The sequence below is a fragment of the Podarcis erhardii genome (assembly GCF_964252035.2).
Source record: "Podarcis erhardii genome assembly, chromosome: 6".
In the NCBI taxonomy this organism is placed as follows: Eukaryota; Metazoa; Chordata; class Lepidosauria; order Squamata; family Lacertidae; genus Podarcis; species Podarcis erhardii.
The window spans coordinates 56466490-56490333 of NC_138510.1; the positions used below are offsets into that span (position 1 = coordinate 56466490).

General features: G+C 44.6%; 1 long non-coding RNA gene across 3 annotated transcripts in view; it reads right to left on the reverse strand.

Annotated features, from left to right (window-relative positions):
- Positions 1-23844, reverse strand: part of LOC309345309 — a 99389-nt gene that overhangs the window by 67295 nt on the left and 8250 nt on the right. For 2 of the 3 annotated variants that reach the window (XR_014158173.1, XR_014158174.1), the window contains exon 2: positions 7149-7246. This is a non-coding gene — a long non-coding RNA (uncharacterized lncRNA). Of the gene's footprint in view, positions 1-7148; positions 7247-16333; positions 16931-23844 lie in introns of those variants that run through there. The other variant, XR_014158175.1, reaches the window with a different exon arrangement.

A 23844-nucleotide genomic window follows, 5' to 3' on the forward strand; every position in this document is an offset into this window, starting at 1 on the left:
TGCAGCCATTTTGTAAAAAAAAAAAAAAAAAAAGAGTTGCACAGCGTCAGTTCTTGTTCCATGATTCAGTTGTCTTTCGTGTCATTTTGGACAGTTTGCCATTTCAAATATTACAGCCATCATCACCAGAGATGTCACATACAGCCTGTATGTGGGAGACAAGTGGGCAGAGTGGTTGGGGGCTTTGGCTAGATTAGGATGAGCAGATCAAGAATATGTCTCCTTTGGAACAAGACCAAAGGCAATATTTACTAAGGAGATGAGAAGCATAAAGCTGCCATCTACACAGTGATTACATTCTGAGAAGCAAACTACGTGGACATGGACTGATAGGTAAAAGCGGACACATTTTGTCTGGGGGAGGATTCAGTCAGGTTAGTCATACCTGAAATCTGGAGCAGTACAAGCCACCAGTGAGAACTAGGCCCCATCTGCACTGTACATTTAAAACAGTACCATACACTATCTCACTTTAAACAGTGAGAAGTATGATTCCCCTCCCAGAGCTACAATTTCTAGAGTTCCCCAGAGATTGACTGTTAAACCACTTTAAGAATGGAAGGCCTATGAGGGCAATAGGTGTCTCCTAACAACTCTCAGCACCCTTACCTTGGGGAAAGCCACACACTGTAGCTCTGTGAGGGGAATAGGGGTCTCCTAACAACTCTCAGCACTCTTAACAAACAAATGGAACCAAGATGATAGGCAACAGCGATGGAGGACAGTCTGTGGAAACAATTTTCTGGGAACCAATTGCACACAATGAGTTCTTGTAATGAGACAAAATTATGTCCAGGAACAATCAAGTTGTTACTTGCTGTGACCCAGCATTAGTTGGTCAGTGAAGTGTGGATACACCCAATGATTCCTCAAGCAAGACACTTGTCCGAGTCTTTAAGATGTTCTGTTTTCAGACTAGTGCCCATGAAAGTAGGAATAGCAAAATAAAGGAAGGATTGGAACAAGGGGCTAGTGGCCAGAAAAGTTGAAGGAATTTCTCTCCCAATATAGACCTACTCACATATATCTATTCATCTTCTGGGGTCCTTCTCCGGGTGCCACCACTAAATGAAGTGAAGCGGGTGCCACTGGCTACTAAAGTGTGAATTTATCTGCTTTTATTGGGGAATAGTTTGCTATTTAAATGAAAGTTTTATTGTTCCCCACCTTGAAATCTTAGGCTAAAGGGTAGGCTGTAAATATTTCAAATGAACGGATGAAAGGAGGGACATTGTGAAATGCTTTCCCTGGATATTCTCACCTGGCACCCATTTTGAATTCTTTTCAACATCATGCGAAGACCTTTTTATTCTCCCAGACCTTTTAGAAAAAGTGTTTTTAATGCCATTTCCTCTGTCATACATTTTTATATCAGTTTTAAACATTGCTGTTTTATTTTGTTTTAGATTTCACATGCAGATGTTTTACAGTTTGGGTTTTAAAATGTGTGTTGTAAACTGCCCAGAGAACTCCAGTTATTGGGCAATATAGAACTGGAATAAATAAACGAACCTACATATCTGTATACCTGCAGTGAGCTTTAATACTAGGATTGATAGGACAGGTTTGCCCTACGAAGTATGTTGCTAAATCAAGCCACTTATTGCATCATTAGAGCTCTGCATACCTGGAAGACTGCAGTGGCCATCTGATATCTCTATAGCAGCCAATTCTCATTGGGTCAGGGTTTCTAAATATTCTTCCTCTTTCTGTTCTTTGAGTCAGAAAAAAAGACAGCTAAATGTTCTGACTGATGTGGGAGCAGCACATTTATTGATTTTATTTGCATTCACATGGATGAAGTATTTGTGAATATTTTTCTATATATGTATATTTTTAACAGGAAGCGACTGAATGAAATGAAGACAGCAGCTAAAGATGGGAGAGAAGAAGGAGTTTAATTTTACACTGTGTAAAATTAAACTTAGTGGGGAAGTAAACCCTGGGATTTTGGAGAGGACATCAGAAAAACTGAGTTTTTAATATTTAAATTAAGGCAATTACGGTACATAGAGATTCAGGCAAGATTTTGAGGCAAGATGATTTTCCACATCTATATTCATATGGCAAACTGGTTTCAGAAAAGTAACCCTATATCATAATAAATCAAGTTACCACATCCTTAGTACGCTAGACAACTCTGTCATCTTAAAAAAATGATCATATGAATTGGTTTTTAGTCTGCTTAATGGTGAAGTATAATTATCAGAAGCTGGGTAATAAAGAAGCAGCATTTGGCTCATTCCACTTATTCTCATATTTACAGGACAGTTCATGTGATAAATCATGCCATGACTACAACTGCATGTTTTATTCATTTTGCTGTTTATTTTTTAATCCTGCCTTCTATACATGACGTGTCCTGTCTTGAATACAGAATCTTTTGAGTATCCGTTGACCATGGGAGCATGGCTAACATTTACTATTTTGTTCCTACCTCCTGAGACCTTGAGGGACTGAATTGTTTTGGGGGAAAACATTAGAAGAGGTGTGGATTTTTGGTTCCAGTTACCTGTCTTGATTTTACTGGTGGTTCACCACTGAGATGGCCAAGCATTTGATCCCACTTTTAGTTGCTATTTTAATGTTTGGTTGTAACTGGATTAAAAGAACAAAAGAAGAAATCCCAGGGTCCCTAAGATCTAGGTTTGGGGCAAATATTCTCTTAGTGAGAGAAAGCTCCAGCAGAGATTTAAAATCACAAAACATTCAGCAAAGTAAAGAGTGGAAATATGGGCTGTTAGACATTTAAAATATTGCCTTCTAAATATCTTTCCAAAATTCCCATTTTGTTCTTCTTCTTTTAGCATAGAAAAAAAGAGCACACATGTGGTAAGTTAAAACTGTTTACTTACAAATGCTTCGAAGGTCAGATTCTTGTGCTTTTCCATACAGCAACAAGAAAAGCCGTGGAGTTTAACTTAGTTTCAAAAAGGTAAGAGTTTCTTAATTATTTGTATAGAAACACAAAGATGGCTTGACAAAGCCATGCAGTCTAGGCTTGGAGCATTTATCTCAGATGTCCTTTCTGGCTGGATTAACATGGTGGAAGAGAATAAACAAAGGCTTTGGTAACCCTTCTCAAGGTGAGGGTGTGTGACCTATCTAGGTCTGGTATGAATGCTTACTCTATAGTCTTAACCCCTTTGTACATTAAGTAGAGCTAAGCATGTTGGTTACATGAGGCTACACACTTTTGCATTATTAAGTTTCAGTACTTGAGGTTTTGCATGCCTTGTTTGAGGTTTGTGTGCCCTGAATGTAACCTTCCATGTTTCGGTGTGGGTGTCATCCTACCCAACCTTTAAAGCCAAAGACAGTCCACTACAGTGTGGCAACCAACAAGTTTAGCAGGACTCAGCTGGAGGTATCCAATGCCCTTGTTCCATTAGTGAAAGGATTTCTGTGTGCACAGAGGGACTTGTGCCTTCCTCTTCCCCTTCACATGCCCTGCATTCTCCCAAATCTGCTCTGAAGGGTTGTGTGGGGACCCCCCAAAATAGCTTTGGGGAATGCATGGGGAAAGAAAGGAGAGGAAGTTCCATTGCGCAAGCAGAAATATTTGAGCGGCTTTGTGCTACTTTGAATATAAGCCCACTATGGGTCCTTACAGCAGGGGTAGCTGATGTGGTTCCCTTCACAAGTTATTGGACAAAAATTTCTATAAGCCACAGCCAGCATGTTTAATAGTTGGGAATGATGGGAATTGTAGTCCATTTTTTAAAAAAAAAAACCACACACATGGAGGGCACCATTAGACAGTGGAGAACAGTGCTAAAAACTGAATTGTGGACTAGGGGAAAGAAAGAAAAAAGATTGTGAGAACAAAGCTGATATGAGGCTTGCTACTTGCAGTTACTTTGGGAGCAATTGCCTTTATTTTACAAGCACTGAAATGTGCGAGAATAAGCTCACTGTTATCATTGGCTGCATTTGGTGCTGAGCTTTTTATTTCCAGTCTCTTATGAACTCAGTGTTTGGCAAAAGCTCAGAGAAATCCCATCTGCTTTAGCATGTGGTAGGAGGTTAATGGTGACAAAAAGTCACACTCCATGAGAGCTTTTCTCATTTCTTCAGTTTTCCTGACAAGTGGCTTTGCCAGCTTTCAGGCCTCCTTTTCCCACAAAGGGCATCAATGTTTCATTAACCCTTCCCCCTCCAGAAGATGGCCTGTTTTATGTCAGGAACGCCGCTCCTTTTTCCTGCACCTTCTGCTTTTCGCAGGCAGGGCTGTATGGGGCCCCTAATTTAACACAGTTTGGGCAGAGACCGTTTCTTTTCTTTCTTCAAATGCCAAGGTGAAGCCCAGTAAACTCCTCACATTGCTTTGTGCCATTCCATCAAGGAAGGAGAGAAAGAACTTCCATTATTGGGCAGGTCACCATTCTTTCCTGATGTCAAGTGATGAGTTTCCAGACTGTAACCATGCTGACATTTGCTGCTGCCCTTAGAAAGCTGAAGCATTGAATTGAGTCATAAATGACTTTTTGACTGAGCTCAGTCTTGCTTCTTGTGAATTTTGTTACTTCACTTGATACAGATTACTACTGAAGGGTTCTGGGAACAAAATAAAACATCAGCTCATTTCCTATGGTATAAACAAATGCCGTGGATAAGAAGAGAATCATATGCCTGGTATTTGTGTCGATTTTTAAAAAATCACAACTAACTGTATTGGGGGGCTGCCTAATGCGTGTAATAAGACATTGGCAGAATTTGGGGCATGCAGTGAGTGCCTGGTACCTTACCAAGTGAGAGAAATATATACATATTAGAGTGGAAGGTTGAGAGAAAGATGTGTGTGTGTGATAGAGGGAGAGAGAGAACTTATGATCAGAGAGATCTTATGATCAGAATCTCAAAACACAACATTTACAATGGTGCCTGTGATCACCATTGGCCAAGTGAGGGACTACAGTGCAATCTTACCTATACATGCCTACTCAAAATTCAGTTTCACTATTTTCAGTGAGTATTACTATCAGCTATCTGTTTATACGATTGCATGCTTACTCTTTTGTTGCTTGGCAGTATGTTTCCGAGCACAATTCAAAGTGTTGGTGCTGACCTTTAAAGCCCTAAACGGCCTCGGTCCAGTATACCTGAAGGAGTGTCTCCACCCCCATCATTCTGCCCGGGCGCTGAGGTCCAGCGCCGAGGGCCTTCTGGCGGTTCCCTCATTGCGAGAAGCAAAGCTACAGGGAACCAGGCAGAGGGCCTTCTCGGTAGTGGCGCCCGCCCTGTGGAACGCCCTTCCAGCAGATGTCAAAGCGATAAACAACTACCTGACATTCAGAAGACATCTTAAGGGAAGTTTTTAACGTGTGATATTTTACTGTATTTTTGGTTTCTATGGAAGCCGCCCAGAGTGGCTGGGGAGGCCCAGCCAGATGGGCGGGGTATAAATAATAAATTATTATTATTATTATTATTATTATTATTATTATTATTATTATAAAATAAGGATGGATTTGGCCCCGGGGTTTCTTCCTTGTGCAAAAGTCGTATGGCGCTAGAGCTTGTGCAAGTGGCCTCACAAAATTAGCTACCTATTTCTGGTTAGAGAAATTATGGAGTTGGAGAGGTACCGTTTCACCAGATTTATCCTGGGGAAGAAAAATTATCCAACAGTGTCTTAAAAGGTGATGCTCACCTTCAGCGGTGGCAATAGTGCAGCTTATTTCTTTTTTCCAAAGGGAGTGTTGGTGGTTGCTGCTGCTAAGCCTTTTCACTGGCACTGTCCACAATGCCCCAAAATGTTGTAGCTGTTGCCTGCCCCTCCAGACTTTGGGGTATCATGTTAAAGGGGTCCGGAAAGAGTTGGGGTTCTTACTTGATGTATGTCATAAGACCCCCTCACCTTTGATTGATGTCTACAAGGTGTACATCCAGCAAGTGGGATGGTTGTCAATGGTCATACCCAATGCCTATGCCAAAAGCTTTACACCTGTAATCAGTAAAGTTGTGGCCTGATTTGACCCAAAGTAATGTTGCTTAACCAGCTAACCTGCTTCTGGTGTAAATGGGCTGACTCATCAACACAGGGAGAACAACGAAGCATACTACTACTATCACCAGGTGACTGCTGACCAATCATACTAGACAAGAACCACAGCTCCTGCCACTGCAGCTGGCCAGCCCCAAACACAGTGTGGTCTGTGCAGGTGATGATGGGCAGTCAGGCACACAATTTCTGCTGCAGCTAGCATCCCCAGGTAATTCAAGATAGGGGGTGTCGTCACACCAACAATAATGCTTCGTTTGCCACAGCAATTATGCTGTTAGTTTTGTTACCACCATATTGCTCTCCCCCCCCCCCTTTTCCTCTCTCCTTTCAAACAACTGGAAGAAGCCAGGAAAAGGGCAAAGCAGCGCAGTGGGAGAAAATGGAGGAAAGGATAGACCACACATTGCGCATCTTAGCTCGGAGTCTGAGCATAGCCCTGACCCCAAAATGTAGCTTGGAGAGGAAAGGGCAGGAGGCAGTGGGAAGGGCAGTGGCAGGTGGGCTGCTGCCACCACCTCTTCTGCTGCTGGCTGAGGAAAGCAACTTAGTTTGCCTCATTATGAAGCTGGTTCATTTCTGCATCCCCTTCATTTTGCACTTTTCATTTTAGAGCAGCTGGACTCTTTTCTTCTCTTTATTTTGTGCTCTTTTTAAAAGCAGTGCTCTTTTTACTCTTCTGCCTTTCTTCCACTCTCTTTTAGGAGGGTGTAGACAGCTTCTGTGCACAACATACAAATTGCTTCCAATGTTCTCATTTTGTTTCCTTTGGGTATGCTTGCTAACTTTTAGAGTGCAAAGATGCCTGCACCCATCACATCCTGTTCAGCCATTTTGAGATGCGATAGCCTCAAATGCCATTTCTGCACTTAGATGATTATCTTAATAGCCCTTGAAACATCATTATTTGTTAATGTGCACTTAAACAAAGGGCAGTCATAAACGTCCCATTGAAAGTGGAGGAGGAATTGGCAGCAGTATTTAAGAATGCATTTAGTCCATTAGTGTACACCACATACATAAGAATAAAAAATGAAGGCTCTGGTATTTGTTTCTATCATTATACAGCAGTTTTATATTTACTGCCAAACCTTGGTCTAATAACTCTGCACACTGAAAAATGAAAGCAACCTTTCTTACTTACAAGTGGCCTCTGAATGCCATTTTGCTAGAATCCAAGTGGGGAGTGTGCATTCCACAAGGGTCGTTCATAAGGGCTTCACATCGGCAACTGGTTGGCCACTGTAAAAACAGGATGCTGGGTTAGATGGGCCATTGGACTCATATGTTGTGTATTTCCAAGAAAAGAAAAGAAAAGAAAAGAAAAGAAAAGAAAAGAAAAGAAAAGAAAAGAAAAGAAAAGAAAAGAAAAGAAAAGAAAAGAAAAGAAAAAGGCTAAAGTTTTAAATTTTCAAAGGCCCTTATAGAAACTAGGGTTTATTCGCAATAGTTTCTCTATCTTGAAAACAGCATGTAGCCATACAAACTTTCTCTTTATAGCAGATTCACAATCCAGATCCTCCTCCTCCCCCCGTTGTGTTTTTTTGCCTGGTTTATTGCACTTTCCCCAATTCTAATAATTATCTTGAACAACGTACCTGCAAAATATGCCGGCTTGGTTTCAGAAAATAATGGCAGTGGCCGCTACCAGCAGATGCCCATGTCTTACTATCTTTTGTCCAAGTCTTTCTACAATTGCCTTCTCTGTAGTTATTCAGCCACAAGGGAGACAGCTTTTCAGTAGTGGTACCCCAGCTTTGCAAGCCCCTTCCTAATGACAAGGAAGGGGCTCACAATGGCAAGCCTAATGGCAAGCTCCTTGCCATTCCAAAGCATGTTTATTTATCTAGACGCTTTAAATTGTCTAAGCCAGGCATGTGGCCCTCCAAATTTTGTTGGACTACAAGTCCTGTCATCCTTGACCATGGGTTGTTTGGGCTGTAGCTGTTAAGAGCTGGGGTTCAGCAACTGAGGAACCACATTTCTCCCACCCCTGATCCAAGCTCCAGTTTACTTGATATTTTTTTAAAAAATTTGAGTATCCTTGTAAAAAAAAAATCCATACTACAGTTAATGGGTTATATCCAGTCATGTTGCTCAGCTGACAAGAAGGCTTCTGTCAGCAGAAGAAGGATGGTAGCCACTGCCAGTGATTCCCTCTCCCGTTGCAGCCCGCCCCCCCCCCAATACCTCCCAGCCCTCTGCCAAAGATATAGGAGGGCTCAGAAGGGGAAACTGCCAGAAATTCCTTCCCCCTTTTGCTAAAAGAAGCTTTACTGTCAGCTGAATACTGTAATACTGTGAGACACAGCCCAGCTGGTATTCAACATGAACACTTGAGATCAAATGTCAAATGTGTTAAATGTGGCCTGATTTAGGAGGAGCAAAAGATACTGAGATTTTGGAGATGTACCATCTGATCCCAAAACTCTTCAAGCAGTAAAGGGCCGTCTGACACCGCTGCCCTTTGGGAAGCACATCAGATGCAGTCCCCTACTCTGGTGGGGCTGCCAATGTTATTCGATATTGTGAGAACATGCATATTATTGTACACTGCTCTGAAATCTGAGCTGAACAATGGCTATGCAGATGTTTCAAATTAATAAATGCTATACCCTTTCTGAAGGGATGCGGGTGGTGCTGTGGGTTAAACCACAGAGCCTAGGACTTGCTAATCAGAAGGTCAGTGTTTCGAATCCCCATGATGGGGTGAGCTCCCATTGCTCGGTCCCTGCTCCTGCCAACCTAGCAGTTCGAAAGCACATCAAAGTGCAAGTAGATAAATAGGTACTGCTCCGGCGGGAAGGTAAACAGCGTTTCTGTGTGCTGCTCTGGTTCGCCAGAAGCGGCTTAGTCATGCTGGCCACATGACCCGGAAGCTGTACGTCAGCTCCCTCGGCCAATAAAGCGAGATGAGCGCCGCAACCCCAGAGTTGGTCACGACTGGACCTAATGGTCAGGGGTCCCTTTACCTTTTATACCCATTCTGATAGCCAAGGAGAGGCAACGGGTGACAAACTGTGTCTGTTGCTCTCTGCCAGTGTCAGAAAGGCCTGACGCTGAAGGGAATCCTATCAGCCCCAGCTTGCATAGCCAGTGGTCAGGGATGAGGGGAGTTGGAGTCTGGAAGGCACCAGGCTCAACTCCCTGAGAACCAGCCAGGGGAAGACTTGTTCTTATCAGCATATCATGGGTGGGGATAAAGATAGCATTAACTAAGTAATTCTGTTCATACCTTCCAGTGCACTGAGCCTTATTTCCTACTTGCATTTGCAGCAAGAGCATTTGTTAGCTTTTGGTTTGCCCATTCTAGAAACACAATTAGCATAGGCTAAATATGATTTCTGATGCAACATATTGTTGTTGTAGTTATTCTTATCAGTGGGAGGCAGCCACATTAATACAATGGTAACTAATACCTGGTGCTTGGAAGGCGGTAAAATAAAAAGCTACAGAACATGCCAAGCAAATTATCCATTGCTGAACGGGGAAAGAAAATTTTCTTCCTGATTTCCACAGATGATCAACTTATGCCTTGAAGCATTAGACTTGATTACGCTAATCATTATTTTAGCTTACATAGCTACAAACTTTATTAGTGTTGCCCAGTGACTTTGCTACTTTGGGAATTTAATCAAACGGTTAGAGTAAATGGAGCTATTTGCTTTATCCCTAGAGGCGTGCATGCATATATATATATATATATATATATATATATATATATATATATATCCACTTCAAATATCATTGAAATAAATATTTGACTCTATACCCCAGTGAATTTTAGAAGTTTATTTATTTATTTATTTGTACTCCACATACTCTGGCTGTATCTTAGCCATTGCAATTTCCCAGGGGCCTCTTCTACAGTTTCAGTTGCTTTGGGGCATTTATAATACTGGATGCCAAACTATGTTTTTTATAATATTTTGCCTTGCACCATAATAGATATGCCATAGTATTGTTTTCTTCTATACCCTGCTGTTGTGGGTTAAGGGGCTGCTTGTGCGTAAATGGTTGAGCTCTCAACTCATGCAATCAGTTACTAAACTCTCCCAGTCCGCGGAGCCATGGGTGCATGGCTACCTCAATTGCTGGCAGAATCCGTCAGTGGGCGTTTCCGGAATTTGCGCCAACATAAGAGTTCCTTAACTGAAACTCTCCTTCTGGATTCTCTGCGTGACAGTTTCCTACGCAGAGTAGGCGTCCCCAGCGGAGGTCCTGAAACCTCTCTGCTGTTCTCACTGGAAGCATCTTGGAGCCATCCCTCCGACTGAGTTTCTGTGGGAACTCTCTCTCTCCCCCTGCTGGTTCCTTCCTCAGCATCCGAGGCTCTCCTACCCTCCTTGAGCCCTTCCACCACCTGACTCTCCGATGGCAGTTCCCTGACATCCACCTCCCCTCCAGGACCCCCCTCACCCCCCGTTTCCCCCTCTTCTCTGGGTGGTGAGGCTGGGAATCCCCTGAAAGAATCCTCCTCATCTTCGGATGACTCAAAAACCGCCCTCCACCTACTACTGTCCCTTCTTCCTGAATACTCTTCCCCATCTGATTCTTCTTCCTCTTCTTGTCCTGATTCTGGGAACCCCTCGAACTCCCCTTCTTCGTCAGTGGTGCCGAAGTGTTCCTCCCAGAACCTAGCCAAGGGCTGAGGCTTCTTTGGGTACCGGAGATGAAACGTTCCTACTAAAACCTCATCATCAACCGTTTCTGCTGGTACCCAGGTATTTTCGGACTCCGGTTCCCCTTCCCATGCCACTAAGTACTCCACCTGTTTACCCTTCCACCGAGAGTCGAGTATTTCTGCTACATGACTGCTGCTCTCCCTCTCTTCTACTTCCGGTGTCGCGGGAACCTCACCTTCATGTCCCAAAATTTCCCGCCCATCCCGGTATGGTGACAGTAATGACCTATGGAAAACTGGATGCAGTTTCATGTTGTCTGGCAACCTGAGTCTGAAGGCCACTGGATTAACCTGTTGTATAACTTTGAAGGGTCCCAGTCGTTTCGGCCTCAATTTCTTGCACCCGCCCTTAAATGGCAACCCTTGTGATGACAACCACACCCGGTCCCCCACCCTTATGGTCTCTCCTTCCCTTCTGCTCCTATCTGCCTGCTTCTTGTATTCTTCCTTGGCCCTATCCAAATTCATCTTGAGCTGTTGATGTATGGCTTCCATTTCTTCCACGAAATGTTCCGCTGCCGGTACGCTCCATCTTTCCCCTCCTTCCCCTGGAAAGGCCCTAGGGTGACACCCGTAATTGGCCATAAATGGACTCATGCCTGTGGACACATTTTCTGCGTTATTGTAGGCGAATTCGGCCAGAGCCAATTTCTCTACCCAATCATTCTCTCTGTCATTTACATAACACCTCAGATATTGTTGCAGAATACTGTTTGCCCTTTCTGCCTGCCCATTTGTTTCTGGGTGTCTGGCGGTCGAGAAATTGACCTCTATGTGCAGTAAGCTCATGAGCTTCCTCCAGAACCTGGACATAAATTGTTTGCCTTTGTCTGAGACCACCCTCAAGGGGGCGCCATGCAACCTAAACATGTGTTCTATAAACAACCTGGCGGTTTCTTCCGCTGTCACCGCATGTGAGCAAGCTATAAAGTGGCACATCTTGGTTAACAGGTCTACCACTACCATTACCACAGTCTTTCCCTTGGATTTTTGTAAATCCGTCATAAAATCGATGGAAACTGCCTCCCATGGCCGTTCGGGTGTGGGTAATGGTTCCAGTAACCCCGCCGGTGCCGCCCTCTCCCCCTTTGCTCGCTGGCAGCGGTCGCACCCCCTTACATACTCTCGTACATCTTCCCTCACCTTGGGCCACCAGAACTGCCTGGTAACTAACCACATGGTTTTGTGTTGCCCAAAGTGCCCTGCGGTGGGGCTGTCGTGTAGTTGTTTGAGTACTCTACCCCTCAATTCCCCTTCCGGTATGTACAATGCCCCTTTGTAATACAACGCCCCGTTCCTTTCTTCAAACCCCCCTGTGTTCTCCCCGGCTCTCCTGAGCCCTCTGAGCTTGTCTTGGGCATATTCATCGTTCTCTGTCCCTTCTACCAGTTCCCTTTGCCCCACCAATGCTGCTCCACAAACCCAGTGGTCCTCTGGGATAATATGCCTTTCCTCGGGCGCTCCCTCCCCCTCCATATACTCTGGCTTTCGAGAGAGAGCGTCCGCCCTGACGTTCTCTGGTCCCGGTACGTAGCAAATCTCAAAATGGAATTTGGAGAACTCCTGTGCCCATCTCACTTGTCTCTGGTTCAGTACTCGGGCCGTTCTCCAATATTCCAGATTTTTGTGGTCCGTGCACACCTGGACCTTGTGCTGCGCTCCAATCAGCAGGTGTCGCCACCGCCGAAAAGCTTCATGAATGGCGAGCAGTTCCCGGTCGTACACTGTGTAGTTCCTTTCGGATTTATTCAACTTCCGCGAGAAGAAGGCACACGGTCTCCAGTCCGACGCATCTTTTCCCGGCTGGAGAAGCACCGCCCCTACCGCTCGATCAGATGCGTCCGTCTCTACCCTCATCGGCTTCTGTAGATCTACGTGCAAGAGCTGTTCCTCCGACGCAAACGCTTTCTTTAGCTGTTCAAACGCTCGCTGCACCTCTTCCGTCCACGCGAATTTCTTCTTACTACTGAGACAATCGGTGATGGGCGCCGTTAAGTGGGCAAAGTTTTTGATGAACTTCCGATAGAAGTTTCCAAACCCCAGGAATCTCTGCACGTCCTTCCTGTTTCTGGGTGTCTTCCATTCCAGTACCGCTTGGACTTTACTGGGATCCATGGCCAATCCCTTGTCTGACAAACGGTACCCCAGGAACTCCACCTCTCTGGTATGGAACTGGCACTTCTCCAGTTTTACCCACAGCTGGTTTGCTTGCAGCCTGCTTAGGACCTCCCGGACATCTCGGACATGCTGCTCCTCGTCCTCTGAGTAGACCAACACATCGTCTAAGAAGGCCACACAGTTCTTATAGAGCAGAGGTCCCAGGACGTGATGCATGAAGGATTGGAAGCATGCTGAGCCCGCCTGTAATCCGAAGGGCATAACGAGATACTCAAAGGCCCCCAAGGGGGTGAACATGGTGGTCTTCCATTCATCCCCCTTCCTCATCCGTATCAGGTTATACGCCCCCCTCAGGTCCAGCTTGGTAAAAATCTTTCCCTTCCTCACTCTGGTCAGAATGTCGTCAATCCTGGGCATGGGAAAGGCCACTGGTTCTGACACTGAATTGACGGCCCGGAAGTCCACGACCAGCCTGGGTTTATTTGAGTCCTTTTTGTCCACAAAAAACACTGGGCTGCCCCCCACCGCTCTTGACTCCCTGATGAACCCTCGTTTCAGGTTCTTGTCTATGAACTCCCTTAACTCCTGCATCTCCCTGTCCGACATAGCGTACAGTTTGCCCACTGGTAGCTGGGCTCCCGGGAGTAGGTTAATTTGACAGTCAAAGGGTCTATGTGGGGGCAGTCTGTCTGCTTCCTTCTCGCTGAAAACATCACTCAGGTCTGCGTATTGTGGTGGTATTTCTCCCTTTTCTCCCACTACCATCCCTGCCAGACTTGCCCTAGCCAACTCCTGAGTTTCTCTTCCCTTGCAGTGTTCTAGGCAATAAGCTGACCCAAAAGAGACTACCCGCTGGTGCCATCCCACTAGCGGGTCATGTAACGCCAGCCAGCTCATTCCTAATATGATGGGCGGCCTCGCCAGGGTGGCTACGTGAAATGCAATGACTTCCGTGTGCCTTCCCACCCTCATTGTCATGGGGACCGTTTGTTGGCTCACTCCCCCCCCCCCAGAAGTTCCCTCCCATCAATCGTGGTCACCTGCAAGGAATTGCTCAAGGGCAGCGTCTGTATCTGGTGCTCTGATGCAAACTCCTTACTCATGAAATTGCAGGAGCTGCCTGAGTCTAACAGGGCTTTTATCGTGAGTGGATGTCCATTGGGTAGCTCTAGCAGCACCTCTACGACTAGAGCCGCTCTTGGGGGTTCAGGCTTGGGCACGTTCACTGATACTTGGCCTGGCTGCTGTGCCCTGTCGCTGGCAGCCAGGCGTTGGCTTTTACCTGCTCCTTAACCCCCTCCTCCTCACTCCCAACAGCTCCCACCATTCCTTGCCATCCCTTCCTTTGTGGGCACACTCTGGCAAAATGTCCTGGCTGTTGACAGAGGAAGCATTTTTTGGCGCTCTTCCCCTCCTTCTTCCGCCCTTCGCTGACGTTTGAAATTCCGTGCGCGCGCGCGCAGTCCCAATCTCCATTGGTTCCACTGGCGGGGAAGGTTGCTCCGGCATCTCAGGAATGCGGAAATCACTCCAACGCTCTCCTCTCCCTTCCCGCTTCTCCAGAGCCCTTGCCTCTTGGCACGCTCCAATCGCAAGCCCCGATTTGGTCAGCTGATCCATGGACTCCGGACGGGGCGCGCGGGAAAGTTCATCTTTCACCGTCAGGGCTAGGCCTTCTTCAAACAGCATTTGAATCGGTTCCGAAGACAGGTCCCACCCCAATTTATGTATGAGCATGGTAAACTGTGTCCAATACTCTCGGACGGACTGATTCCCCTGTTTGCATCCCATTAACTGTCTGCGTCCCACGCCCTGTTCAATCTGGCTGGAAAACATCAAGTCCATCGCGATAAAGAATTTCCTCAAGTCTTTTAAGGCATCATTATTCGATGCCATCAGGGGCCTCACCCATTCTCTAGCTCCCCCCTCGAGGTGCCCAATCACAAAAGCCACTCTCGATTCCTCATCGGCAAAGTCATCAAACTGCAGGTTCAGTGCGTACTGCATTTCTGTCTTAAAGGCTTGGTAGCTTCTTGGGTCACCCCCGAATTTCTGTACCAACCCCGGTACCTTCCTTGCGATGGGGGTGGGCTTCCCCTGTGCATCCTGAGCTCTCCTCTCCTCGAGACGCGCCGTTAGCAGTGCCAGCTGGTGTTCCAACGCTCTGTTTCTCTCCTCCAGAGTTGGTCCCGCTCCAGCTCCTCCCGCTGCTCCGTCTCCAGTTGGGTTGCTCATGATGCCTCTCTTTCGCACACGCAGCATCGAAGACTGACGGATTGCTGTTGTGCAGTTTCCTACGCGGAGTAGGCGTCCCCAGCGGAGGTCCTGAAACCTCTCCGCTGTTCTCACTGGAAGCATCTTGGAGCCATCCCTCCGACTGAGTTTCTGTGGGAACTCTCTCTCTCCCCCTGCTGGTTCCTTCCTCAGCATCCGAGGCTCTCCTACCCTCCTTGAGCCCTTCCACCACCTGACTCTCCGATGGCAGTTCCCTGACACCTGCCACTCGATATCCAGAGCTGAGCTGGATGTTGAGGTTTTAAGAGTTCCATATTTTAATTTGCTTTTAATAATTAATGTATATGTGCCTTTGCTTTTAAAATATTATTCTCCACCTATGCTTTTACAATCCTCGCTGGAGGCCTTTTGGTACAAGAGGGAAATGCTTTGGGATACTGATTTCTGTGTTTTAAATATATGCTGCTCACAGATCTGGCCCAAGACATTTTGCTACCTGATGTGGAAAAACAAATGTCACACACAAATCAGGTTGCATAATAATACCTAAGGCCAGCCAGGTTATTTAGGCACCTGAGGCAAAAAACCAAAAATGAAAACTGAAACAAATCTCCTGCTTCTTGGCAGAAAACAGAATAATGATGCATTAATAAGTTTTTGCTGCCCTTTCATGACACTCAGAATCATGCACCTGCCTCACTCTGTCTAATGGTAGAGCTGGCTCTGGCTACACATGTCTAAACTGTACACCAAAATGCCTTCGGGGGGGGTGTTAACATAGAACGGAATAAACTACCAATGGGAGATGTGTTGGTGCATTCATTGTTGGTTCAAGGGGGGCGAAATGGTATAAAATAAGAATTCCTGCACACTAAGATCCAGGTTTGGGGCATGCTCAAAGCAGATCCTTAAAGTAGACAATACTGACCTAGATGGAGCAATGGCCTGACTCTGCTGCTATGATCGAGCATCCCTAAAGCACTGTGCTTGCCAATGGCCAGCTTGCATGCCCAAAGGCTTCATCTCTTCAGCAGGAGGACCTGGAGTGAGGTTGATTCTTTGTAGGGTTAAGATCAGCACAGGCCAACACCTGAGGCAACACAAACCCTCTCACAGCAGGACAAGATAGGCATTCACAAGCAACCTGCTCCACCTACATCACCACAAAAGGATTCAAAATCCAGATTAACACCAGTGACTTCATCATGTTGTCAAGCTTATTTGTGTAACAATTGGAAAGAAAAGCTTTCCAATGTTCAGCACTGGAGCAATTACACCTTTGAGCCTTGCACCTTCAAGATCTTGTCCCTTCTCACTGGGCTCATATGCCATGTGGAGTAGTATGCATCTCCTTAGGGATGGTGACACACAGAAATTCAGCCTGGGCTTCACTCCCACAGAGACAGGAAGATCTGATGCTAGTAGCTGCTCAAGTTTCCAGCCATTAGACATCACAGAATCTAGGAAGGTCACCTGCTCTTTCTGGAGTTGTAGCACCATGTAAACATAATTTACTGGCACCTGTAAATATTCAGCTTCTTCAAGTACAGCTTTCCCTGTGAGATCTCCATGTCAGAGATAGTGCAGCAATGGTCCAGGTTGCATTTCTGTCCATTAAGTCTCCAGCTGTGACTTGTTGGAGTCAAGGTACAACTGGCCTGGCAGAGGCAGAAAAGAAAGCTTTTGGGGTCCATGCAGAGCATCTGCCAGGTGCCACCTACACTCAGCCAGATCAGTTCCTGGGGGTGCTGACAAGAGAGGGAGGGGCAGGAATAGCAACTCCCTTGCAGTCATGAAGAGGAGGCGCTGCAACAGCAGCAGGAAGCAGAGGTAGACCTGGGGTCCACATTAAAAATAAAGGCACAGTCCCATTTGTTTTTCATTTCCTCTCTCCTGTTGGCCCAGAAAAGGTTCATGTCTTTTAAAGGCTGTTCTTTCACAATACAGGAGCATGTCTATAATAATGAACCGTATTTTTGAGTAGCTTTTGAAGCCACTTTTGAAGAAACGGCTTTGTATTCCATTATCTTTTCACAATGGAGAGTAGTAGTTTTTTTTACCTCCAGTTTCCAGACAAATCTGTCAGTTCCATGAGACCAATATATTATTTCAGTGCAGCTGCTTGTTCCATGTTGAATTAATTCAAATGTTATCTGTCAGACCTTCCTCTGTATGAACCCCATTACTAGAAGCCCCGTCTTCAAGGAGATGTGCATAAACTGCTACTTCTCCTTCACTCCTCCCTGCCTCCCGCTGCTTGTTTTGCCTCCTTCCATCTCCCCCTCCATTCCTAACTTTTTCATTCCTCTAACTGTGGAGTATTTATTCTAAACAATTCACTTTTACTTGTGTGCCTCTGAATTGCCAACTGCACTGTTTGCCTGCTGCATGTTGTAATCTCCTTATTTGCACCCCTTCAGCTTGTGTAGATTTATTTCCTTGGCCAGGTCAACAAGGAGGTCAAACACTTGATAATTATCAACCTGAACTGAGGCTGCTTTGCTCAGGTTGATTAGTATGTTTCCAACCTCATAGGTAATCACTCTATCTTTGTCTTTGCTTGCCAATTCACACTGCCTTTCTGGCAAAACAAATCACTTCTTAGATCCAATTTAATTCCTTCTTGTTCTTTTGTCTTGATGACATAAACCATATATCCCTTATTACAAGAGTCTACAGGGCATTATCAAATGTCTATGAGTCCAAACACCATCCAGGATTCTGGAAGGAGAAAATGGAAGCTATATGAGAGAAAGCAAAAGGAAACAGATAATTCTAGCATTGGGAAATGACAGCAGGGGAAGTCTTCACAACAAATGCCCAATATCAAAGGCCTGCTAACAAAAACATAAAGAGCGCTTGCTTTTCACTGCCACAGGCAATTGCCCCAAACTCAAAAGTTGCAGGAACAGCAGGAGGCTGGATAACTGCTCTTATATTTGTATACATTATTATTATTATTAGATAGACTTGTTAGTAGCTTGTTAAACAAAAGTCTCCAGGTGACCTTGCATTTAAAATCATTGACGTAGATACATTATAAAATTGACACATTCATACAAAACTACATTCAATTCATAAAAAATACACAGAACACACACACTGTAGATCTGCAGTCCCTAGTAAACAAGTTTATGCTGTCATGACCTGCAATTTGGGGACCCTGCAGTACATGGCAGAGGACTTTGATGAGAATGAGTTCCAGGATCCTTCCGGGGAGTGGGGAGAGAACCACCAGTACCTCAGTTAGGGCCCTTCCAGCCAGACGCCACAGTCTTGCAACTATCCTCTGATTCAGAGGGTGAGTCTCCTGCAGCACCTCTGCCTTCCCAATTGCATACAAGCCAAAGATTCCCTGAAGGTAGCTCAGTCTAAAGTTTCTAAACGGCTCTCTAAAATGCTCTACAATCTTTAGATGGTGGCCTAAACTCAAGAGGCTGTGCCAAATTTTCATGGTTCCATTTGTCATACTAAAATTTGCAATTTCAGTTGGGTAGACTTCATCATCATCAGATCATTCAGCAAATTATCAAAAAAAAGGCCAGATCCTTCCCTCATCGCCAACTCCATTTCCAGTCAAGCTGCCCATGAGCTGCCAAAGCTGTTGCTTCTTCTGCCTCCATCTTTGGCAACAGTTCTGTAAATGGATCTCTGTGCCAAATCAGATGCCATGTAGAAAATGGGCTGACGTTGCACTGTGATGCATGAGATGGTGAAAGCCAACAAAATGCTTTATAGTAAATAGTATACTGTATGTCATCATGTACTGATGGGAGGCATGGCAAGGTCACTTGAACAAGCTTCATGATTCAAAACAGGTACACAAATGCCAAGGGGTGGGTGGGTGTGTCACAAATTGCCCTTAAATAAGTCATTTTTTGACATACAAAAATGTTTTTCCTCCTTTGTCAAAAGAATCTGAAAACGCATGAGTAATTTAGGCTTGGATTTGGACACTGTGCAAGGAGGGGGTAGAGACAGTGCAGATGGTGAAGTGGAAAATATATATAAATGCTCTTAAATTGTATTAGTAAGACAATATTATTTTTTCAAAAGTTCCAGCTAATGTTTCTTTTAAAAATCTACATTCAAGGGATATTCAGGGATGCAATCTATGGTATTTACGCAAATCTAATGTGCCATTGAATCTAATGCACACTTCCATTTTGAAAACCTTGAAACCAAAAAAGGATTTGCTGGTGAATGTAAATGTGCCATCGAATCTAATGCACACCCTAATTTTCACGATGCGATTTGGCCAAAAAAAGGTGTGCATTACGTTAGAGTAAATACGGTATTGCTATGTATGTCCCATGTCTCTGCACAGAGCAATCCCCATGGTGCTCAACTGAACCCTGTTGCCACTTTTTCCCAAGTCCTCATGTGACCCTCTTCTTCTGCTCAGTAAAGTTATGCAAGCTCCATCCAAGGGAAAGATGTGCAATACAGGAGGTGCACATAACCATCCATTCTCCACACTGTCTTGCTGATGCCTGTGCTCATGTGCACACATGGAGGCAAAGAGTAGGCATTTTGGATAAGGCAAATGAAAACAGAAATAGGAGCAGAAATTGCCAATGTTCGTTTATTTATCCCTTGTTTGGAACAGAAATCATTGCAAGGAATATGATCAGTATTCACTAATGTTCTTGCTTTCCATCTGCAAACAATTTGTAATTGATTGCATCACCCCTTTCCTTCCCATTCCTTTACACTGAGATGAATAGTGTGGAATAGAGTCATGCTGACATAATTTACATAATTAGTTATGTAAGTTAAGTAATTTTGACACAGAAGTTTTCAGCAGACGACGAACCGCAGTGGAGTGGAAACACCTCTGCATGTGACAAATACAAAAACTGATGTCTTCTTACTGATCTTTAGTGAGTGGGGGAAAGATCCATGAGGATCCATCTGTTTATAGGTGAGTAATCTGTGTGGGGAACTGTCATATCCTTTGTTTTCTCTAAATGGTCATGCTGTGATTATATCTTTTAAAAAAAACAGTGCAAACACAATATTTTCATAAGAATTGATAATGAACTTCTCTTTTCTAATTACAAATCTAAGTGCATTACCTAAAGAGGAAAATGCCTAGAAAGCATTCAATAATGCTGGAAAAGGCAGACCAAAGTGAGAGAAAAGTTCCCAAAGGTACAAAATCACCATTTCTCCAGAGCCCTATCTCACAAGAAACAGCTTTCCAATTAGCTTACTCCAGACAAAATGGCTTCTTCATTCTCAGAATTTTGTTCAAAATCTGTCTCCCATCTCTATGTTGGCTTTGTCCTGAAAATCACAGCCAGTCTCCTACAATGAACATCTACTCTGAAATGCTATCTCAGCAAGGCACTACAATGGAAGAGTCTGCTATATGACCCTTCTTTTCTCACCAGTAATGTACATAATGTAACCTATGTATCTTGGCAACACAATGCTCTGCAGCAGAATGCTCTGCTCATTTGAAGATGTTGGTATAAATCCATGATGTGTTCTGGAATATAACAGGATATTGCTCTAGTGAAATTCCTCAGAGCAGTATCTCCCGTGATATTCTGCCCGGACACTGAGGTCCAGTGCCAAGGGCCTTCTGGCAGTTCCCTCACTACAAGAAGCCAAGTTACAGGGAACCAGGGCAGAGGGCTTTTACAGTAGTGGCACCTGCCCTGTGGAACGCCCTCCCACCAGATGTCAAAGAGAAAAATAACTACCAAACTTTTAGAAGACATCTTGTGATGGCCTGGGATTCGGACTCAGAGGCTGAACCTGAGGAATCCCAGCCTGCACAGGAGTCCCCGCCTCCAGAACCAGCTGACCGGGGCTGGGGCCTGAGCCTCAACTGTGCTGGATCCTCAGGTGCAGGCACCAATTGAGTCTGCTCTGACCCCTGAGGTGCTTGCAGGTGCTCTACTCTCAGCCCCGTCAGGGGAAGAGGAGGTTGCCTCTGGGTCCGGTAACCCTCCAGCCTCTCCTGAGTTGCAAAGGCTCAGGGCAGAGAGGCGGAGGGAACTAAGTTCCTGCACAAGGAGTGCTCGCCTCCAGGCCAGGAGAGGTGAGTCACCTGTGGACTGGGGCCGCCCTATGCCTCAGGGCAGATAAAAGCCAGTCAGGCCCAGTCCCAGGTTCCTGCCAGCACCCTGTCCTGCTCTTCTGCCAGAGTTCCTGACCTCGCCTGGCTCCTTGCCTTGGACCCCGCTTCAGCCTTGACGGACAGCCTCCACACCACACCCTTGACCCCGGACTGGACACGGACCTCGCCGCACGGTAACCCCCCTGGGACCAGCACACATCTGAAGGCAGCCCTGTTTAGGGAAGCTTTTAATGTTTAATTGGTTATTTTAGTGTTTTGTTGGAAGCCACCCAGAGTGGCTGGGGAAACCCAGCCAGATGGGCAGGGTATAAATAATAAATAAATTATTTTTATTATTATTTTATTTTTTATTATATTATTATCTTCTAGAATAGGTATGTGAAACCTATAGCACTCCAGATGTTGTTGGATTCAATCATCCCTCTCCAGCATGCTCGGTGATGGGGGTTGGGAGTCCAACAACATCAGGATGGCCACAGGTTCCTGTTCTTTTGTTTCTTCCCTTGCCTTCTGCTGATGTTATGAGGTGTTGCAGGGTTGAGTGGTTAGCTCTTAGATGTCTTCTGCTGTCCTTGGAAGCTCAAACCAAATAGGAATAGAGCTCCAAAAAGGCCTAATAACAGGTTAGATGTTACATAATCTCATGTTGTGTGCCTTGAAACTGAACATTGATTCTGGATCCATATAATAAGACACAAGGTGTGTACCACAATAACTAGGGAAGTCTGTACTGGAACCATTGTTCAAAGGATGCCTGCCATTCTAGGAGAAGCACATGACTCTTGCATCATGTTCAACTTAGTTGCCCTATCATTCAAGCAGAGATCACCCCTTACAGTTTTCTGTGATACTGATATGGTTTACTTTCACTGGGAAGACAAAGGTGGAATCTACACACATTAAAAAAACACTGTGAAAATGCTTTTTTAAAAAAAACGTTTTGAAAAATATATTGAATTTGCCATAGCTCACCATCATCACCTAGTGTCACTTTTGTATATTGCCCTTCACAACACACTTAAAACTTTTTATTTGAAGCTGTATAGCTGAGTCCTAAGTCTGTTTAGGGGGAGGCTCTCAATTTATTCAGAGGACTGAATGACATTATTCTAAAAAGAAAGGCTGAACTGTTTCAGATTTCTATATTTTCCTCATTTTTGTTTTTGTTTTCTGTATTCAAAAATTTACCCCAGAACAATCTAATGTATTTGGGAATTATTAGTTTAGAACAGTGGTGGCTTCTGAGAGGTTCTGAGGCAGTGGTGCCCCCGTCACTACAGCAGCAGTGTCGTCACTGAGATGGGAATGTGGCAAGTTTTGGGGAAGTGTAAAACTCAGGATCATCAAATGAAATAAATTAGCAGGAGATGAAGGATAAAAGGAAAGATTTCTTCACAAAACACATAATAAAAGTGTGGAATTTGGTACCAGAAGATGTGGTGACAGCAAGTAGCTGACATGGCTGCTCTGAGGTTTAGAAGGCGTATGCGCCAAATACCAACTGCTAGGGAGCAATAGTATAAGAGATTGTCCACTGTAGAAAACAGGATGTGGAGTCTGGTGGGTCTTGGGCCTGTCCCATTTGAGCGCTTCTCTGAGATCGTCAACATGGAAGCGCTCAACAAAGTCATTTCTACTGCAAGTTTCAACCAAAAGAAAAGCAGCATGTTCTTCCTTCACAAACTTTGTGATAGGGCTGGTGACAGTGAGTTTATTAAATTTAGCCTCAGGATGGGCAAAAGATATATGACATTTTGGTGGCAAATGTTAATTTTTCCACATAGCCATATGGCCACATAATAGTTGGAGCTGGTTTTTTTCTGTCATTTAGCAGTTATTAATAGGCTTAACAATTCACTTTTTAAAAAAAAAAAATTATTTAACAGAACACATTATTAATGTGTTCCATAATATTGGGTCTATTTGTCTCATTGTCAGTTTATTTTAGACAAATCCAAATACCATGGAATTGAGGTGCCAGGAGCTGCAAGCAGCTTTCATTCTCTTGATTGTTTCAGCCCAGGCCATACTGGCTGTGCTACAAAAGGCACCATCTGGTGCTGTTGATGCTTGAAAAGAAGCCATTTTCCTTTGTGCAAACCCTGCAGTCCACAGCCCTGAAGAAGGTGTGCCTATCAGCTGCTTTGCCTCACTAGCATATGGGTCACTATTTGTAAAACTGAGCAGGATCTGTCCTTATCATGGCATCTAATGTCTGCACTACATCTTTCTTCTTGAATCTATAGTTAACTGAAGGGAACAGTTGTGCTATAAATGGCTAGTAGTCTATATGGTAGCTGTCACCTAATCAATTTAAGGGAGGTTAAAGACCCATAAATGACCGGCCTGTCTCTAGCTTATCTTGAACCACCGAGACCTCAACCATTTTAACCAAAATGGACCACATGATGGATTAGCTGGTGGAACAAAACCACTACAACAAATATTTCAGTGAAGCATCACTGACCCACCATTACCATACCATTAGCATACCAGGAACAAATTTCTATCATATTTTAGAGGAAACTTCATTAACTTGAAGGAAGCAAGGCAACAGAATAAATGATATTAGAATGCACAACATAACCACCACTTCTTTCTTCCTTTGGTCCATCACATGGCATAAAAGCATTCATTCATTCTTCCCTCTCCCCTTTTTTCCACCCATGACCTTTCCACTCATGGTTGTCATGCTTTTGTGATGGCCCAAAG